The sequence below is a fragment of the Crocodylus porosus genome, unplaced genomic scaffold, assembly GCF_001723895.1.
Source record: "Crocodylus porosus isolate Cpor-Errol unplaced genomic scaffold, CroPor_comp1, whole genome shotgun sequence".
NCBI lineage: Eukaryota > Metazoa > Chordata > Crocodylia > Crocodylidae > Crocodylus > Crocodylus porosus.
The window spans coordinates 6,639,566-6,658,037 of record NW_017728935.1 but is presented as its reverse complement, the minus strand read 5'-3'; the positions used below and the strand labels follow the sequence as shown (position 1 = coordinate 6,658,037).

At 51.2% G+C, this 18,472-nt stretch overlaps 1 long non-coding RNA gene across 1 annotated transcript in view; it reads left to right on the top strand.

Annotated features, from left to right (window-relative positions):
• The first annotated feature begins 9,773 nt into the window (after positions 1–9,773).
• The window catches only part of LOC109317878, a 17,366-nt gene continuing 8,667 nt past the window's right edge, over positions 9,774–18,472 (top strand). Inside the window, exon 1 of the long non-coding RNA XR_002103134.1 lies at positions 9,774–9,785. This is a non-coding gene — a long non-coding RNA (uncharacterized LOC109317878). The remainder of the gene's footprint in view (positions 9,786–18,472) is intronic.

Genomic DNA, 18,472 nt, shown 5'->3' with positions numbered 1-18,472 from the left:
AAAGTGTCTTTCATGTTTTATCATGTGGGGAATTCCACGGGTATTCATGCCCTCACATGTGCCCCCTTTCCCTCCCCAAAATTATAACCCCACTGGTCTGGGCTCTGAGAAGCGACTCACCCCGCGTCACACGAGTGGCAGAGTCAGCCCCATGACCCCCGGCCATGGTCCTGCGCACTACTGCTGGGCGACTAATGCTGCTTTTCCACACGACCAAGCCACTTTAAAAGCACCATTCAGCTCAACCCCAGAGCAGGGGGGCAGTGTTTCCATCTCCATCGTACAAAGAAAGGAAGAAGCCACTTGCATAAGATCAAGCAGTGAATCTGCAATGCAGGCTCTCTGAGCCCCCTGACTCATCTGTCCTGCTCCAACCTTGCTCTCCCGTCTGCTTGGTCATTGGGCTGAGCTTGCCCTTCAGTCCAGAGATGTTGATTTATTCAAAATCCACCACCCCAGGCTAGAAAAGCCAAGGCCCCACGCACGCACCTTTGCAAAACAAAAGGAAAAGCACTGCAGCGGGGTGGGGAAATAAAGCTCCAAATCTTCTTTCAGTTAATCTCAGGGAACAATTTTCTGAGTGACTCTTTAAGCCCTTATCAAATGACCTTGCTCTGAGACAGCAGGAAGAGAAGTGCTTGCAGGTTTGCAAGAGCTCGTGGGCCTCGGTCTCCTCCTTAGTGCTGTGGTCAAGGGGCTGTCGTGTCCCAGGGGCCAGAGGTTGGTTGGACGTTTGTCCTAGCAGACTCTTCCTCTCCCTGCCTGAACAGCCACTTCCTCAGAGACAGCGCGGGGATGAAGACTGTCTGGAGCTGTGAATGCCAGGATGGGGAGCCCTTTCTTTTGCCTGGTAAAGGGCTGTTTTCCAAGCCCAGGTGCAGGGTGGGCTTTAGTGGCATAGGACACTAAAGGAACTTGCGCACACCTTTTCACACAATGAAAAGTCCCACTTTTCACAAAGGCTGGACTGTGCAGTCATTAGGACGCCCCTCAGCCTCCCGCCCATGTTTCTGTGCAGCTTCTCTCATGTCAGGAGCCAGCCTGCTGCACGGGAAGCCAGAAGGGGCCTGTTCTCTTCTTGGGGGCATAGGACGTAGGACCGTAGGAGAGCAGGAGTGGGAGGAACCTCATCCAGCCCAGCCCTCTGCTCAGGGCAGGAGCGTGCCGGACTAAGCCACGTGTCTGTCCAACCTGCTCTTGCAAACTTCTGGGGAAAGCAAATCCACGGCTTCTCTAGGCATCCCATTCCCGTGCTCGATCACCCTCAGAGTTGGAAAGATCCCCCTCATCTTTAACCTATATGTCCCCCGCTGCAGCTCGAGGCCGTTGCTCCTCGTCCTGTCCGCTACAGCCACAGAGGGAAGCCAGGTGCTCGTGCGCGTTGCGATGCTGCCTCTGAATGCCTCTCGGCCAAACTGAAGCTCCCAGCAGCTGGATTCGTTTGGCATGCTTGTCTCTCCACCTCTCCGCCTGGGAATAGCCAGGATGGACATGGACCATGGCTTACACATGCCACTTTTCTCTTTCCCACGCCACTTTTCCCCCCAAGCCCTTTGCTTTTAATCTGCTCCAGAAATATTAATTCTTAAAAATGGAAAAGGAGCATCTGGTGAGCTTATGCCTTTTAGGTCTGTGCTCAACTGTCTGTGCAGATAGGAGTCCAAGCCTCCCAGGGCTAGACCCCTGCCTTCTTGCCTTTACTCAGTGCTGAGGATGCAGCTGCCCTGCAACTAACTATTGATGGAGTGGAAGCAGGAGGGAGGGAGACGTCCTCTCATCCACAGGTGCGATCCTTCCCCTGCCACAGCTTGCAGGGGAGTGAGAAGAGGAGGCTTTTCACATCTTCCAATCTGTGTCTATTTTTAATGAGCAATTAAGGCAGAGCTGCAGAATTCAGCCCTTCATTTGGCTGTTGACTGCCTGCTGAATCAGTGATGTTTGCACCTATTGTAGTTAGCTATTTCTGGAGCGGTGGTGCATCCAGGCTCCGTGGAAGAGCCGAGGGGCCCCCACTCTTGGGCTCCATGCAGACGGGAAAGGGATGCATGGTCCTTGCTGCTGCGGAGCTTGCAGTCACAGTGGGAGGTGGGGGACAACAGGTGGATGCGATGAACAGATGGGGAAAGCACAAGGTAACAGTCAGACCATTACAATTAGTGTAATTAGCAGCAATCGCAGCACACCAGCTGCCGAACCACTGTCAAGTGCTTGGCGGGCATCCTGGCACGGGTCAAGCAGAAGCAGGGAGCTGAAGGACGGTGACAGAGTGGGAGTTTTATGGGATCTGGAGGTTCACTTCTGGTCTCGGAGAAATAAGGGCCAGGCGCAGAGTTCTGCCCTCGGTGTGGGCCGAGAGTCCCAGGAGAGTCAGCGTCGGGGCACGTATCATCCCTAAAGCAAATGGTTTTCATTTGACACCTGGCTCAGCCTCAAAGCAACCTCATATCGTTCCCGTCCCTGCCCCTTTTTGGTCAAAACGCCTGAGCCGGCTTCTCCATCCCTTAGACAACACTAGCAGTTCAGAGCAGTCAGGTAGGAGGCGATAGGAATTTAAATATGCTTATCTGTGCTAAAAATAGCAGCGCAGCTCCTCAGTGGCGATACACGAACAGGCCCCGTACACCAGAAAACACACTGGATCGCTGCCAGGCGACAGCTGCAGAAACCGCTCCTCCTGCATCGCTCGGGGAATTGATGGCTGTTGCCTCTCCGTGCCTGAGTTGCTATTTTTAGCGCCGGATCAATGCAGCCTTTCCTGCCTTTTTGGCAAGCTGTCTGGCCAGCGGGGCAGGTGCGAAGGGGCCTGCATTAAATATGAATTTGCGTTAGAGAAAGAGCCATTTCGCCCTTGTCACATGGGCCACGCAAATGGAAAATCCATGAGGCCTTCAATTAGGTGATGCTGACAAGGTGCTAATCGATGGGGTAGCTAGTGGGGACGCAGGCCACGCGCCTGACAAGCCAGCAATAAACTGCAAGCGTCTTGGAGGTGCCTCCCCCGCCCTCCGCAGAGACTGATAAAGTCCAGGCTGGATGTCCTATCGATCCCCGGGGCGTTGATCGGTCGGTGCAGGAGGTGTCGGGAATGGATGGAGACAGCCAATTCTGCGGGAAGGCTTTGCACTGTGGATCCTGATGTAAAGCATTGTTAGGTGACATGAATTAGGCCTCCTGATGCCCCTTGCCCCATGCTCTGTGTAGTCAGTCGGGATCACCCCCTTCCTTGGGTGGGGAAGCCACGGCATGCGGGTTGCCTTGTCCTTGGCCTCCCTACGCATCAGCACAGCTCTCAGCTCTCCTGCTCCAATTGCCCAACTCCCATTGCCCACTTCTGGTGCTTTAATCTGGTGTTTGCTAGGGAAGGGGAAGCCTGGCTGCTCTGTTTCCTTGAGATGCAGCTTCAAACCCCAGCAACGTCTTTGCAGCAGACAGCTGGACCCAGCAGGCCGGCAAGCTGTCACCGTCACTGCTCCCGGCGGGGTAGCCAGGGCACTGCACCCAAGCATGCGCTGCTGGCACAGGGACCAAACCTCAGCCCTCTGAGCCCACTGCAGCGTTCAAGGGCTGATCAAAGCTATAGCATCCTCATCACCATGTGTACGGGGCATGGGAGATAGGAACAGCACATTACCTTCTCCTGGGACTCCTGGGAGCTGCCACCCTCAAGTCTCATGAGTAAAGCAGAGAATGGTTGCCCTTGCAGTTGTGTTCTCTGGATACACACGTGTGTGCACACACACACAGCATAGCTGCCTGCGGCAGGCAAACTAAGCCTCTCGACTCAAAATGCCGTTTCTCTGGAGGTGGGTCTGTTTGATCACTCAGGGGAATAGGAGATGTAAATAGGAGCCCCATGCAAATAAGAAATTATGCAAATCACCTTCTATATTAGAGTGATAAAGTCTGTGGTTGCTATTTCAGCTTTCGCTGCCTGCATGCAAATGCCGAAGTCATCTGTTCAATGCGAGCGAGCCCGATGGGCCTGATAATATGGGGACGTTTCCCTCGATGCTTCCTGCGGGAGGAGCTGAATGTGTCTGTTCTGGGCAAAGGTGGTGGGGAATGGTTTTCTCTTTCCCTTGTCGTCCCCTTCTCATCTTGGAGTGAGTTTTCAGTTCTGGGGCTGTAGCAAGGGACCAGAAAGGCAGGCCGGGAGCGTAACATGCCTGTCCCGCAGAACAGGAATGGTGAAGCCAGCAGCTTGGCAAGTTCCCATTGATATTGTGGCTGGTTGCGGGACCTCCGCTTTATCTGGGAAGGGACCCCCCCTTGTCAGGGTAGACTCTCGCCCATAGGGGTATGGTAATGGTTGTAGGGGGGGGTCCCCTCTGCTGAGACCTGCCGGGTTCCTGGACATCGAGCACCAGTCGCTGTCTCCATAAGGGCAGATTTCAGCCTCTGCTGTCCTTGGCTGATGGGAGCACGTAACCAGGAGGTGAAAGGCTCTGGGTCCCATGTCTGGTCATCTAAGACATCTAGTCTCCTGCTTCCATCCAACCTCCATCTGTCATCTCTGCACCCTCTCCCACTCCCCAAAGGCACCGGTTTTGGATCCCTTCCCTGCTTCTCCTCCCCTTTCCAGAGCTGCAGTTGGGAGCAGATGGGAAGAAGTTTGCACGCAGCTACAGCATGTCCCAGCAAGGACCCTTGGAGCTGCTTGAACCCGCTCTGTGGACTCCCTACCTCCCTTCTGCTTTGGTGTTTTTCTAGGCAGATGCCTAATTTGAATAACTGGAGTCATTATGCATGTGCTAGCAAGCCCTACGACCAGAGACACCGAGTTAGCAGAGGCTCTCAGATGCAGGCAGGCTGGCCTGGAATTAATAGAGGTGGCTGCATGAGTGTCCTCTCATTATTAAACTGAAAGGCTTGCTTCTTTCTCAATAAACTATTGTATGTGCTAGGGACAGGACTTCCTGGGTAATACAAACCCCAGCTGCACTTTCACAGCAGATGCAATAAAATGGGCACTTGACCGACTTCTGGAGCAAGATCCAAGATGCGATCCATCACACGCCGCACGGGGAGACCTCCGCTGTCCACTCCGCACCTGCGAATCTGATGCCGCCATAGGAGCCAGGGGCTCCTTGAATTAATTGAGACACATTGAACCTGACCCTTTTCTCCCTCCAACTGGTATTATGCGAGCGTGATTTCAGTGCAGCAGTGGGTAATTTGTAGCACACTCTGGCAGAAAGCCGCTGGGTGTAAAGGGGATTTTTTATTTCACACGGATGGGGTGGGGGCTGTCACAAACATCCCTGCTCCACCAGCCTGCTCTCAAGGACTTGCCCTCCTATTGCACCACTTCCACCTGACTTCACAGCCCTGGAAAGGACATCACTTCTCCTGAACTTGCTTATACGCTGTCTGGTACCCAGAGGTTATTATGTACAGCTAGCTCCCACATGCCATGGACAAGCTTAATTGTCTGCTCTCTCAGTGCTGTGGCCCGGGATGACAAAGGGACTGAAATACATGCAAGCACAGAAAAGTAAAAGCTTTGCACAGGAAAATAAAAGACCTGGGCTGCAGCCACATCAGTACTTTGCACCTCTGCATCCAAGGCAGTGATTCTCAACCAGGCTGCTTTGCGACCCTTTCAAGGGTGATGCGGGGTGCAACAATGTGAGGTGTTAAAACATGATTCACAAGATAAACCCAGAGATGTCAATGCAAAACCCACAGTTGTGTCTTTCTGACTTTAGTGCAACACAAAAACTGCTCTATCATAGAGTGAAAACAAAGAGTGGCGTTCTCCGAGGGGTGTTGTGAATCTATCTTGGAGTGCCGCTGATCAATGGGGATCTATTGCACCTCTCATCCCAGAAGCTGCAAGTCTTTAAAAACTTTAATTATGCCTCAGAGCCAAACACAGCACAGTCAGTGATGTTGTCCTGGTTGCACAGAGAAGAAAATGCTTGCTACGGCACTTGCAAGTGCTTGGCACGCCCAAAGGCTTCATCCCCCAAAATGCAGAGCACTTCAGAAAATCTGGCCATGTAGTTAGGAGCCTAAATTGGAGCTGATTTGTCTGCAGGTGTTTTCACAAGCCATCTGTAGCAGACCCAGGAGTTGAATGCTGTGCTTCTCCCTTTGTGGAAGGAGGCTTGGACCGGGCATTATGACTTCGTAGAGAGAGGACTGGGACCTGAGCAGACCCCAGATCTATCCCAGATCTGCCACTGGCCTGCTGAGGAATGCTAGACAGCTCCCTTTGACTCTCTGTGCCTCAGTTTCCCCCAGACAGTGCAGATAATGATGCTTGGGCTTTCATCGTAGCACTGCAAGATGGATGAGTTATGACTACCACATCCTAGCAAGGCCTAACGAGTGGTTATGCAACCCTGAATGAGGCGGGGTGCTCTTTACTCTTTGCTCCGTGATGTGAAGAATGGACCTGTATGGCTGGCAGGGAGGCAGCCAGCAGCTCAGGCCTTATTAGCACATTGCTCCTCACGGTGGGAGCTGGGTGATGTAGAGCAGCTGACCGTGAAATGGTCACAAGGCTGCAATTTTCAAAAATAAAAGTGCTAAACTGCTACTCCAAGGCCTCTGATCCTGCCTGTTTCCAGCTGAGCTCCCCTCCAGGGGCCGCGCCGCCTCGGACTAAATGGTAAGAGGCTGGACGGGAACACAGCCAATTTGTGAGGATCAGGACATGAGACCACAGCACTAAAAAGTCTCATTATTATTTACTATATGCCCAGCATGGCCATGGCTCCTTGCAGACAAATAAGACACGGTCCATCGCTCCTAGCGCTGGCTGCGTGCGAGGCTGCTCTCACAAGAAGATAAGACAGGGACTCAGGAGACCGGGGCCAAGTTCCTGTCTCTGCCACGGGCTCTGTGAACTTGGGCAGGCCGGCAGAGGTGTCCATATGATGTGGAAAGAGGACTATCACCCTTCTTTGGCTGGTACAGGGGGCAAAGCCCTTGGCCCCGGAGACTGTCTCAGGGCCCCATGGTGGCAGGGAGCTCAGTCACATTGCAAAGGATAAAAGCCCTGCCCAGCTACTCTGCATGCATCTATCCTGGAAACGACAGCGGTGAGGAAGCCCGGAGGGATGCACAGTGCCCAAAGCTGGGGTTTGGGCTGAAGAGCAGCAGTTTGCAATAGCCCATTGGGGGCTCTTGCTGCCTCGCGTCCTGGGTTGGCCTGGACAGAGCAGGTGTAGGTGAGCAGACCCATCAGGGTGCTGCTGAGCCTTGCCAGTCTGCAGAATCAGGCCCCCGTGGCTCAAAAAACCCAAGCAGCAAGCAGCCTGGGGAAGGAAATGGGAGTGCAGGGGTTATGATAACTACGTCATGCAGCTGCCGGAGGGGGCGAGTAATATCTATAAGGTCGGATAAAGAGCAGGGATAACAGATTATCTGTATTGGCAATATTAGAATAAACTGCAGCTGGAAGCTCTCCATGAGAAAGCCTGTGCCTGTGGATGCGAAAGGTCTCCAGAAGTCAATAACCGGAGACAAATTTGCTGCAGGCCTTCCCCGAAATGGAGGGGAAGAAGTCAGATGAGCAGCGCTGATCTCCGGTCCTCACGTTCACATCCCTAACTAATCCTTAATTGCCTCTTGTGCTGGCTGCTTGTGTGCTCGGCCGCACTTTGGGGCTGTCGGGCTGGGACAGCAGGAACTGATGGGGGTCTCAGAAAAGGGGCAGCAGGCTTCTCACCCAATTTCTGCTTTGAAATGTCTTATTGATCCTTGGTGTAAACGTGTGAAAGGAGAGGAGCTCTCACGGCTGCCTCTGAAACCAGTATTCTGGACCCAGCCTGCCCCGGGGGGAGCCTGATTGCCAGCAGGGTAAGAGGGGCTGGGGGGGGGAGGTGACAGAGATCGTGTCTGGAGTGAGACTTCTGCCCAGCTAGGGCACAGTAGGAAACCTTGCCTTTTTCCCTCTAGGAAACCTTGCCTCCACCTTTGCAAAGTGCTTAGAGCAGCCAGACAGCAACCCGGACCAGTATTGCAGGGGCAAAGCCATAGATGGATGTGGTGGATGGTGCCCCCTGCTCCCGGCTCTAGCAGAGCCTGGCACTGCCATGCTGAGGTCTCTGGCTGCACTGAAGTGGGTGGGTGAGCAGACACCATGGTCTGGCCTTGCTTCTTGGGTGTTATTGCTGTTCTCTGTGGTGTATGGTGCCCTTCATGAAGGGTGCGTGCATGAGCACACAAAGTAACTCGTGCTCTGAGCCCCCAAAACCTCATGATCTGCTAGGCTCCATGGATGCCCGATGAGCCATTTATGCAAACATCGCTTCCCTGTCCCTTTGTAAACTGCTTTCTGAAAGGAGCCTTAATGCCAAGGGTGCCTCTGATTACTTCCTCTGACTTCCTGCATTGCCCATGGCCTACAAAACGTTCCCCTTGTATCTCTCTCCATTCCCTCTCCACCTGCGCAGGCACCATCAACGCCTTCGCAGCAGCAGGGCCTCGGCTCTGTACTGACTTCTGCTTCTCGCTGTCAAAGCGATATTAGTATTGGCTGATGTCTGTCATGTTTCACCGAGAAACAGGAATCCTCACCGAAGCGCTTGGGATGAGAGATTTGCTAGGGGCGAAGGTAGGGAGGGGGTGACTATTTTAATGCAAGAGGCAGGCATAATAAATGGCTCTAAAACAGCTGGCAAAACCATAGGCTTGTTTTTAACCCCTTAGCATGCAGGGCCTTGGCGATTTATTCCCGTTCCCTTGCAGTGCCGTTACAAACCCGCTGCTTCACGTTCACATCCAGTGCTGTAAAACACTCCAAAATTGCTTCCAGGAAGCTGTAAAACACGCTACTTCTCTCTGCTTTATGAGAGTCCAAACATTATGACTGCAGCTTGAGTTTGGCAAGCAAACTGCTGTGAGGCAGGGAGATAAAGCCAGGTGAAAGACTCTGCGGTTCCTTTCCCTGGTCTTTGAACTCCGATAACGCGGTAACCGGTTGTACGCGTAGGAGGGCCGTTCGAAAGCCGAGCCAGGGCTGGGCTGCTGCCGCTGGACTGCTCCTTTCTGCTCTCGGACCTCGGGGATGCTGCCTCACCTCTCTGCTCCTCACTTTCCCCTGCACAAGAACGAGTTGCCAACACTTGTCGCACATCGAGGTTCTTAAACTGAAGAAGCAAGAGTGTAAGAGAAGAATGATTCAATATAACTTGCTTAATTACTTCTGTGACCCTGGGGCTATACAGAAAAGTGCTTCTCCCTGCCCCAGTGCCCAAGATGAAAGGGAGATTTCACTGAGGTAAGGAAGCCAGAGAGAAAGACGCTTGACAACCCGGCTCCAATAGGCTGGGAAGTTTCCAGTCTCCTTGATCATCTTGCCATAGAAATGATGCTTGAGGGTGTATGTTAATGCTGCTCTTTGATCGGTTTATGAATAGGATTAGCAAAGATGTAATCATTTGCCCCGACTGTACCGGACTGTGCTGCACAACTTTTGTGCCGTTCATCACGCCCAGAGATGAGAGAGCTTGATTAAGGGAGCACTGGGAAGGTTTCTGCTTACCATGCAAGGTGCAGAAATATACTGGCTTTTTTGCACAGGAGCAGGGAAATGGCTTTAATAGCAATGAGAAATTAGGATGGAAAGCGCTATAAAAATGTCTGGAGTTATTCATCCTTCCCTTTCCACATGTCTTTGAGAGGGGGATGTGGGAACAACAGCATATTTCAAGGTGGAATAGAAAACTCCGACGTGTGTGAACATATCCTCTTCTCAGTGAACTATGACTTCTCCGAACAACATCTGAGATCGATCGTTCTCTTAACCCATCCACACTGTCGCTCACAGGCAAGTCATTTCTGTTCGGAAATGGGAGCTAGACTAGGAATAAATGGTGATCCTGTCTCAGAGCCTCAGCCACACCTTCGGGGTGATACTCCAGGGGCAGACAGGTGCCTTTAATTAATAGCTATTCCTTTCCAAAAGGGAAAAAAGTGGCTGCTTTAATCGACTTGTAACCACCTGCTTGTTATAACGGACTGATCTTAGCGTGGGGGTCCATTGGAGGGGAAGGGATTGCTCGGCTGTTGTTTCCCAGCAAATAGCGAGCGTCCCTTTTTGCTGTTCTCGGAGCAGCCGGCGCGTGCCGAGGCAGAGCGCCGTCCCGGCCTCTTCTGCAGCTACACACCTCCATCTGGTGGAGTCTTTTTCTAACACAACACATCTGGTCTTCGGAGGCTCTTTGCACAATGCTGCTGTGCACTTCAGACCCGGCGCAGAGCTGTGTCCACAGGTGACGGCAGGGACGGAGAACGAGCGCGGGGCAAACGGTGCTCCTGGTGCACGGAGCGCCAGCTTTACAGCTTCTAGATGCTCCGTGTCCATATAACCACCCTGGCTGCTCCCTGGGCCAGCAGAGCCCAACTTCCAGGGGGGAAAAAGCCCCGGTTACTGATAGTCGGAGCTTGTTTAGGGACCAGGCTGATATGAAAGGTGGCACAAGCATCAGGTACATGGTTAGGTGAAGGCCCAGGCTTGTGGACAGCAGAGACTGTGCAAAGTGAGGGAGAAAGGGTCTGATGTGGCACCAGGTCAGTCTCTGGGTACTCTTTTGGTGCAGCCAGGTGCAGCGAGTCCTTGGCGCGCTGTCTTTCCCTGTGTCACTGTAGGCTTGAAACAAATTAAAGGTGTGGGGGCTGTCCTGATGGCTCCTCTATTCACTCCAGCAGAGCACAGCTCATGCCAGGGGAAGCGACGGGCCTCACGCCAGCCTTCAATCTGGGCCAAAGGGACAAAGAAACATCCTGCAGGTCAGATGCAAACAGCTGAATGGGAACATCCTCCGTACTTGAGCATAGCACTAACTATTCCTGCGTCGAGGTGCTGGGAGTGCCCCACGGACGTAGACAACAGAGTGAGCGGGCATCATGCGCAGGCACCTTAAAGCTCAGTTTGCTGTGCACATTTTCCCACACTTCTGCTCGCGCCTCACTCTGTGATTTAGTTAGTCTATAAAGGTGCAAGTCTACCCTGCCTTCTGTTTGTTGCTCACGGCCAGCCGCTGGGGTCCTCTGTTGGAGATTTATTGGCCTTTCAGGGCGTAATCCCTCAGATAGTCACTTTAAAAAAAATATATATTTTAATATACAGAAGGCACCTTCATTTTAATGGGCTCTCTGCTTTTTAAGATGCTGCCGGCCAGAGCAGAACGGAGTAAGGTAAAGGATGGGGAAATGAGTGTGGAGAACTGCTGCATCCAGCTTTATGACCACACTCACACATCATGATTGTGCGTGTGTCTGCTCAGTGAAAATAAAAGGCCTGGGAAGATGCTTTTCCATCTGCCCCTGGAAAAAATCCCCCCCTTCCAAAATCTTGAGGTCTCTGATTTCTCTCCCGCTGGTTCCAGCGCCTTCCAGAGCAGTTGTTCACAGATCAGAATCAGCGCGATGGGTTTAGATGAGGGACTGCACATCACACATGGCAAATGATCATCATCCAGCCACCCAGAAGTAGAAATGTTACTGAGATGTTCATCGCCAACACCAAGGTTTCATAATCAGCCAGGAACAAACTGGTTTTATCCACCAGGAAAACAGGGCTGGCTTTGTTGGCAGCTATTCATAGTGAGCAGCCATGCCATTCAATTAAGAACATCTCAGTGAGGCAGTTCAACATTATCTCTGTTTACAGGTAAACTCAAGAAGGACAGGTGAAGTGATGTGCCTGAGGTTACACAACAAGTCAGTGGCAGAGCCAGGAATAGAAGCCAGCTCTCCCGAGCCCCTGGCCTTTGGTCCTAGCCGTTTGCTCATCCTGAAGCTCAGTAGGTATCCATTCGTCCATCTGCAGGACAGAGGGAAGGGAAGGGGGGAAGCAGACCATTTACTTTCAACTCCAGCTTCCCAGCTGGGTGCATCTCTGCAGTTTGCCAAGAGAGACACTGACCCATTCATCTCCTGTGAAGCCCATGCCAAATGCCTCCCCAGGGCACAGAGCTTGGATAAGGACCAGGAAGCCTGCTTCCTCTGGCGTCTCTAAGCTGATGGGTTCTGCATGTTCCCAGCATTTTCTACCCAGCCCTTCACCAAAGTGCTGCCTAAGCCTGCAAGAGAAGGGCAAAGCCTGGAGCTTGGGGCCATGTTCAAGGTCTGAGGAGCTCCTTGCTCGTGCCCGAAGTCACAATCGCAGTTCCTGCGGAGGGGGTGCAAGACCGAGTGAGCTGGCTTAAAGATGATACGACCTTCTTTTTAAAGTCACCCCCACCACACACAGACACACACACACATTAGAGCTGGGGTTTTAAGAGGTTTTATTATGAATTAAGTACCTGCACTGCAGCAGTGTGTAGGGACCCCTGAAAAGGAACCACATCCTGCTCTGCTGAGTGACGTGCCAGCACCCAGCAGTAGAGCAGACAGTCCAAACAGACCAGGCTGGGGGAGAGCAGGCACAGAGGGAGCTTCTACACGTGCACTTTAATGCGCATTAGCTTATTTTAATGCACTTCCATTCCTAGGACTGCCCGCTGTCCTAGGCAGCCCTGAGCATCCTAGGCAGGGCACATGCCATGCACTGTAGAGACAGGACCAACCATTCGGCAGTGAGCTGCAACATACTTAGCCAAGTGAATGGCACCCAAATGCAGGAGCACCAATACCTCTGGGTGCTCGTGTCACTGAAAGAGAAGGTTAATATTCACTGCGTCCTCTAGAAATCAGTGAAGCATGGGAGCTACTAGTTGCTCCCCTTGACTGAAAGAAAAAATGACTGTATTTTGCACTGAGTGCAGCTATCACATGAGTAGCTCTTATGCTTGGGGGGGGGGGTGCACGCGTGCGTGCACAAGCAATTAGTACTTGTGCGTCTCTGTCAGTTGACCCCTGATGCTTTCTAGAGTGGCCGAATGAGAATTACTTCTGATCTACAGATGAGAAGTGACTAACAAAAAGGAGCTTTTGTCCAAGGTTGCATTGACAGGGTCACAGAGCGAGGGACAGAGCCTGCAAATAACAAGCCATAGCCTCTGTCCTGATAAGCAAAATATGTTTTTCCAGTTTAGAGGGCAGTAAGAAAAATAGGAGAAAACAGGCATCTGAGTGCTGATCATTAACTGGAGCAGACATGGGGCCTGAATGGAGGATAATGCCTGAAACTGGACATGAGGATTGCTATTCCAGGGCAGCCTGCACCTTCTGGGTATTTCATCCATCTAACTGGGCTGCCTGTAGTTTAACAGCATCCCTTCCAACCCTGACGTATGCTAAGGAAATACGGTACAGTGAATTGGAGACTAATCTGACTCACCATCCCAGAATTTGTTACCGGAGCTTGACAATCGGATCAACAGGCACGGACATCCAGGTTTTCAGTCTGATGGACTCTCCGTTGGTTTTAGGGTGGGTCAAGTTCTCAGCTGTTGTACATGGTTAAGTAAAAGGGTTCTGGGTATTAACCTTGAATGGAGTCACAGATGTTGTTTTTTCCTTGCTGATTACACGGCAAAGGAATGGAGTGTCCCAGCCAAAGCAGAAGCAGAAACTCATTTTAAAAAGTTGGCTCAGGTTTACAGCCACTCGCTATGGACTCCCTGAGGGACTGAAGTAATCTAGTTAGCAGGAAAGCCAGGAGGGGACAGAGAGAGGAACATCCAGCTGCCCGTGAAAAGAGAGGCCAAATGGATAGTGGCAACTTATTGGGGAAACCATAAAATGCCTCCGTTTCTCTCTTGGTGGCCCCTGGACAGCTTGCAAACGTGCCCTGCTAGGTACCACACTATAGCAGGACTTTGCAGCCGTGTGAGGGAATGGATTATTTATGAATGTGGCAAGAACATCGAGAGGCCCCAGCTGAGATCAGACCCCTGGAGTGCCGGACGCCAGAACGACTCCTGCGACAAGGCCGTCACTGTTGTGAGCATGCAGCTCACGGTGCTAATGATCTCTGCTATTATTTTGCACCATGTTGCTCAGACTGAGAGTTCACTGTAAGCACATAGGCTCCACCATGGACAAGTGTGCAGTCGGGGAACAGCGGTCTGCATCCCCGCGTGGTTGTCAAGGTCAGGAGGGTCGCGAGGTGCAGCACAATTCTGCACTCAGCCCGGGTGGACAAATGCAAGGAGGGCTGCGAGCCAAACAGCCGGTCGTAAATGTGCAGCACGCGGTTCTTTTATTAGCAACTGGGAATCACAGCCGTTGGTCCCCAAAGTACCCCACTGCTTGTTAGTACCAAGCTCGCGGATGCTTTAGGCCTTGACCCTGCAAGAGTTTTGCTGTATGCAGAGACCTAGTGAGGCCACTGAAGAATCAGAGCCAAGTGCTCAAGCCATCTATTTCCTTTCTCATAGATTATGCCAGTCTATTCACATGGTCTGGCTGTTTCATCGACTCGGCTCTGCACCCGAGTACTTAGCAGTTGCATCCTCTATACATCCTCTATAACCAAGCTGTAAACTGGGTTACACTCTTGGGCATCTGACATTACCCAAGGATATGTTCTTGGCTAAGCGACCTTCATTTATTCCCCAGATCCAGCTCTTTTTCTTTGGTGACTCCACTGGCTACTGGTTTTTGCTAGGTGACTTGCACACTTCAGCAATTCAGTTTTCTTCCAACTTGTGTTCAGCTTGGTGCCTAAGATGATGAACAGGGAGGCATTTCCGCTCCCAGAATTGTAATGAGTGAGCGCTATTCCCCTGCTGAATTGTGAAATATCACAACACCTCCACCCTGGTCTTCCTAACAGACTGCTTCTCTTCAATGTAGAGACAGGGCAATCCTGACACAAGGAATTTGGTTGCACTGGAACTTCATGGAAATCCAAATTCCAAACCCAGATCCACGTCTGGGTGGGTTCCTCTGTCACTTGGTCTGAAAGAGCTGGAATTTGGTCATCTCTTGGGCATGCTGGAAGAGTTGTTTATAGGACAAAGTGGTAAAAGAGTGATTTTTTTTTTTGTCTGTAGCTGGCTTGCTAGCTGGCTGAGTTGAGTAAATTAGTTTCCATTGAAAGTGCACGCGCGCACACGCACGCACGTGTGTGCTTAATACTGCTTGGTGTATTATGCTGTGACAAGATTATTAAAGTGTCAGGGCACAGCAAGCTCTGGTATGGGCAGCTCTTTATTAAGTTAGATTTTTAAAACTAAATAAATAGTTTGGCAGAACAGCAGAGACTGTCTACGCCTGAAGAAAGGTGATTGTGCTCGAAAGCTTGCAAAGAACTTTTTTCCAACTACTCACATCTAGCCAAAGAACTGTGCCTGCCTATGTCCTTAGACCAACACACAGCTACAACCAAAAACCAGCAAGTAAATGCTTCTGCTGTCTTTATAAAGGCCTCTCAGCTCCTACATTTGTTAAACTGTGGGAGCAGATCTTAAATCCAGGCCTGGATCTGAAATTTGCAGCTTTTTTTCCTTCTAAATACAGAACCCCTCCTTGATGAGCTGCAGCTCCACCCCGACGAGGGGCAGCATCTCCTCTTGGCATTGCAACAGCACTTTGTGTTTGTGCAACATCCAATGCAACGGGGTCCCCCTCTCCAATGGACACCGAGGCAGAGGCCATCCCTGATCTGAGGAGCTTGCTGCCTAACAGGGCCCAAGGAGGTTCATTTAGCCCCGTGCCGTTCTAGGCACATCCACGACGGGAAGCCAGACCAGGTCCCTGCCCCATGCTGCCCCGGCATGGTGTGCAGAACATGGGGGGTTCAGCAGCAATCACTGACAAGCCCCAAGGGGTCATTTTAGCTCTTAATTATGGGAAGACACATTTGAACAGAATATTTATAAGGAAAAATACGTTAATAAATAACCAGGACAAAGGAGGTCCCTTCTGCGTGTTGCTAGCTAGGCTGTTTGCTAATCCCGCTAGTGCTTAGAAGGGAAAATGCAGGCCCCCAAACCTCTGTGCTGTGGTTCTTCTCTCATCACAGGAGTTTTTTTTATTTAAGAAGAAGGGGACAGGGGGGAATCCGTAATTGCAGTGTCGAATTGTCAAATATGGTGAGTCCAGAAATCAAGCCAATAAAAATGGAAAACAGGGCAGGAAAAGGAAAAGAGGGAAGGTTTTGCACGGACACTTTAATTAAAATGCCACAAGAGGTTTTTGCTGTGCTCTCACACTGGTAAAGAGAGACAAGCATCTCTGTGAACACTGACACACTCTGCAAACTGTTTACAGTTCCCTGGGCAGGCTGGAAGAGATTGTGGAAACCCATCGTGCTGGGACATAGATAGGACTGAGCAGAGGGCTGATTTTCTCTTTTTTTTCCTGAAGTTTTTTAAAGTGGTTGTATTTATTAAGCAAAACATTTTCAAAGAAAAGGATAACCCCCCTCCCCCGCAAATCGCTGTGGCCCATGCTCTTTGGATAGTCCCATGTGAGTCCAGTGTTCCAGGCAAGACAATGTGATGTATTTGCTGGGGATGATGTATAAAATTCATTCTGGGCTTATTTTTTAACTGGAAACCTAAAAAGTGAGAAGTTTCCCTGGCTTGAAGAGGTCACTGGAGTTGGATATGGCCCAGCTGTGTGTGAGGTTCCCTTAATAATAGCACTGGAGCATGCCACCATTTCCGTTGTGTGGTTTATCCTCCGTGCACCGTGCAAGTAGGGTAGTCCTACTATCTCCTCTGGGTGAGTAAGGGGCGGCAGCACACAGTGAAAGGACCCGTTTTTTAATGTAAATACTCAGGTTCCTACATGCCCACTGAACACCTGCTCGTGCAAATAGTCATTCCATTGCAGTGCAAGCGAGGGCAAAAAATGTGGTGTGTACAAGCGCCTCTGGCCTAAAGTCACCAGGGAGTACAGCTGAGCAGGGAACTGAGCCCGCATCTCAGGCTCGGATGATGCTCACCCCTGGGTGCTCAGAGCCCCGCATCCCCAGCAGCTAGGATTTCTCGGATCTGGCGGGCTCTGCTTGGCCACTCTTGGGACTTTCTTCCTGAGCCTGTGTTGGAGGGCTGGCTTGGCTTGTGCTGCACCACAAAGATACTGGATCCAATCCTAGCTCCCACTCCCACTCATATTGATGGAAAGGGCTTCCATTAGGTTTTCAGTTGGACCAGGCCCATCAGGTCTTCACAGCAGATGGGCCAGGATAAGAATAAATCCGGATCCCGAGTGACTCCTCAAGATTGCAGGCTTGCTGGGGTAAGCCAGGTGCAGAGACAGCAGAAGGGTGGAGCAAGCTGGAGGGAGCAGGAGTTGAGTCACTGGGATATTTTGGGTTTCCAGGGAGGAGACTAGCTTTCAGCTTCTTTTAAAAAACAGTATTTAAAAGCTGGCAGATTCATGCCCTGGGAGACTGAAAGTTCCTGGTTCTCCGCAGCAAACTTCCCCTTGCTGCCTTGCCCAGCATGTTTCGATCCTGACTTGGAAGAACATTTTTCAGAGAGGAGAGGACAAATCACTCTCCAGGGCCCATTTAGACACTGTACCAAATATTAAGGGTGTGGGAAGAGCAGCTCACTATGCATTGGACTGAGGCCACCAAATCCTGTTGGCTTTCTGAACAGGCCGGTTCAGTCATTAGATAACTGTTGTCTTTCGGTGCTAGCGGGGTCGAGAGAAAGTGAGCCCTCGGTGACCCGCCAGGGCATCAGGAGGATGGCAGGAGTGCTGGAAGCGCTGGAGGAGAAGAAAGGGGCTCAGTAGGCAGATAAATGCAATGTTTGCCATACGTCACTGACGGCAGTGGTAGGGCGTTTGTGCGGGAGACAGCTGTGGGTTGAAAGGGGTGTCTTGAGTTGTTAAACACCCAGTAATTTCGTCCCCCAAACTGCAGAAACGTTCCAGTCCAGAAGAACAAATAGGCCAAATCTTAGTAATTAGCTTGTTTAAGAGCACTTTCATGATGCCATTCCCACTATTTCAGTTATAAGATGCCTTTGCTTTGACTTAAGGGACACCACCAGGAGAGTAACCCAGGCTTTGGCTTCAATTATTTTATTAAAGGAAAAGAGAATGAAAGCAAAAAAGCAAAATAAATCACAGTCACTTGAGTCACCATCTCATCAGAAACCTCTCCTCAGATGCACACAAAAGACAGGACCCTTGGGACTGACTCCACTTTTCTAGCAAAGTCCAGCTAGGCCAGGGGCAGGCAACTGTTTCGGGTGCGGGGGCTGCTTACTGAATTTTGGCAAGCTGTCTGGGCTGCATGGGTAGCCCCGCCCCTTGACAGATGCCCCGCCCCCAGTCCCAGTCTTGGGACTGGAAGCCCCACGCGCCCCAACCCCCAACCTTTGCTACCAGAAGCCTCTCCCCCAGAAGTACTCCTTTCAGTAACGGCTTTTGCCATCTCGGAACCAGAAAAAGACCAAATTATATTGTACAAACTGAACATCTACAACAGTCATTAATTTGAGTTAAAATATTTTTGTCCTGATTTACATGTGCTGTGTAGTGTGCTTTGAGGTGATTGCACAATAGCATAAAATGAATATTGTGGCGGCTGAGGGCATGCGGGAGTTGCTATAGGTTTGTGGGGGAGGGTGTGGGTATGTGTGCTGGGGGGGTTGTGTGGGGG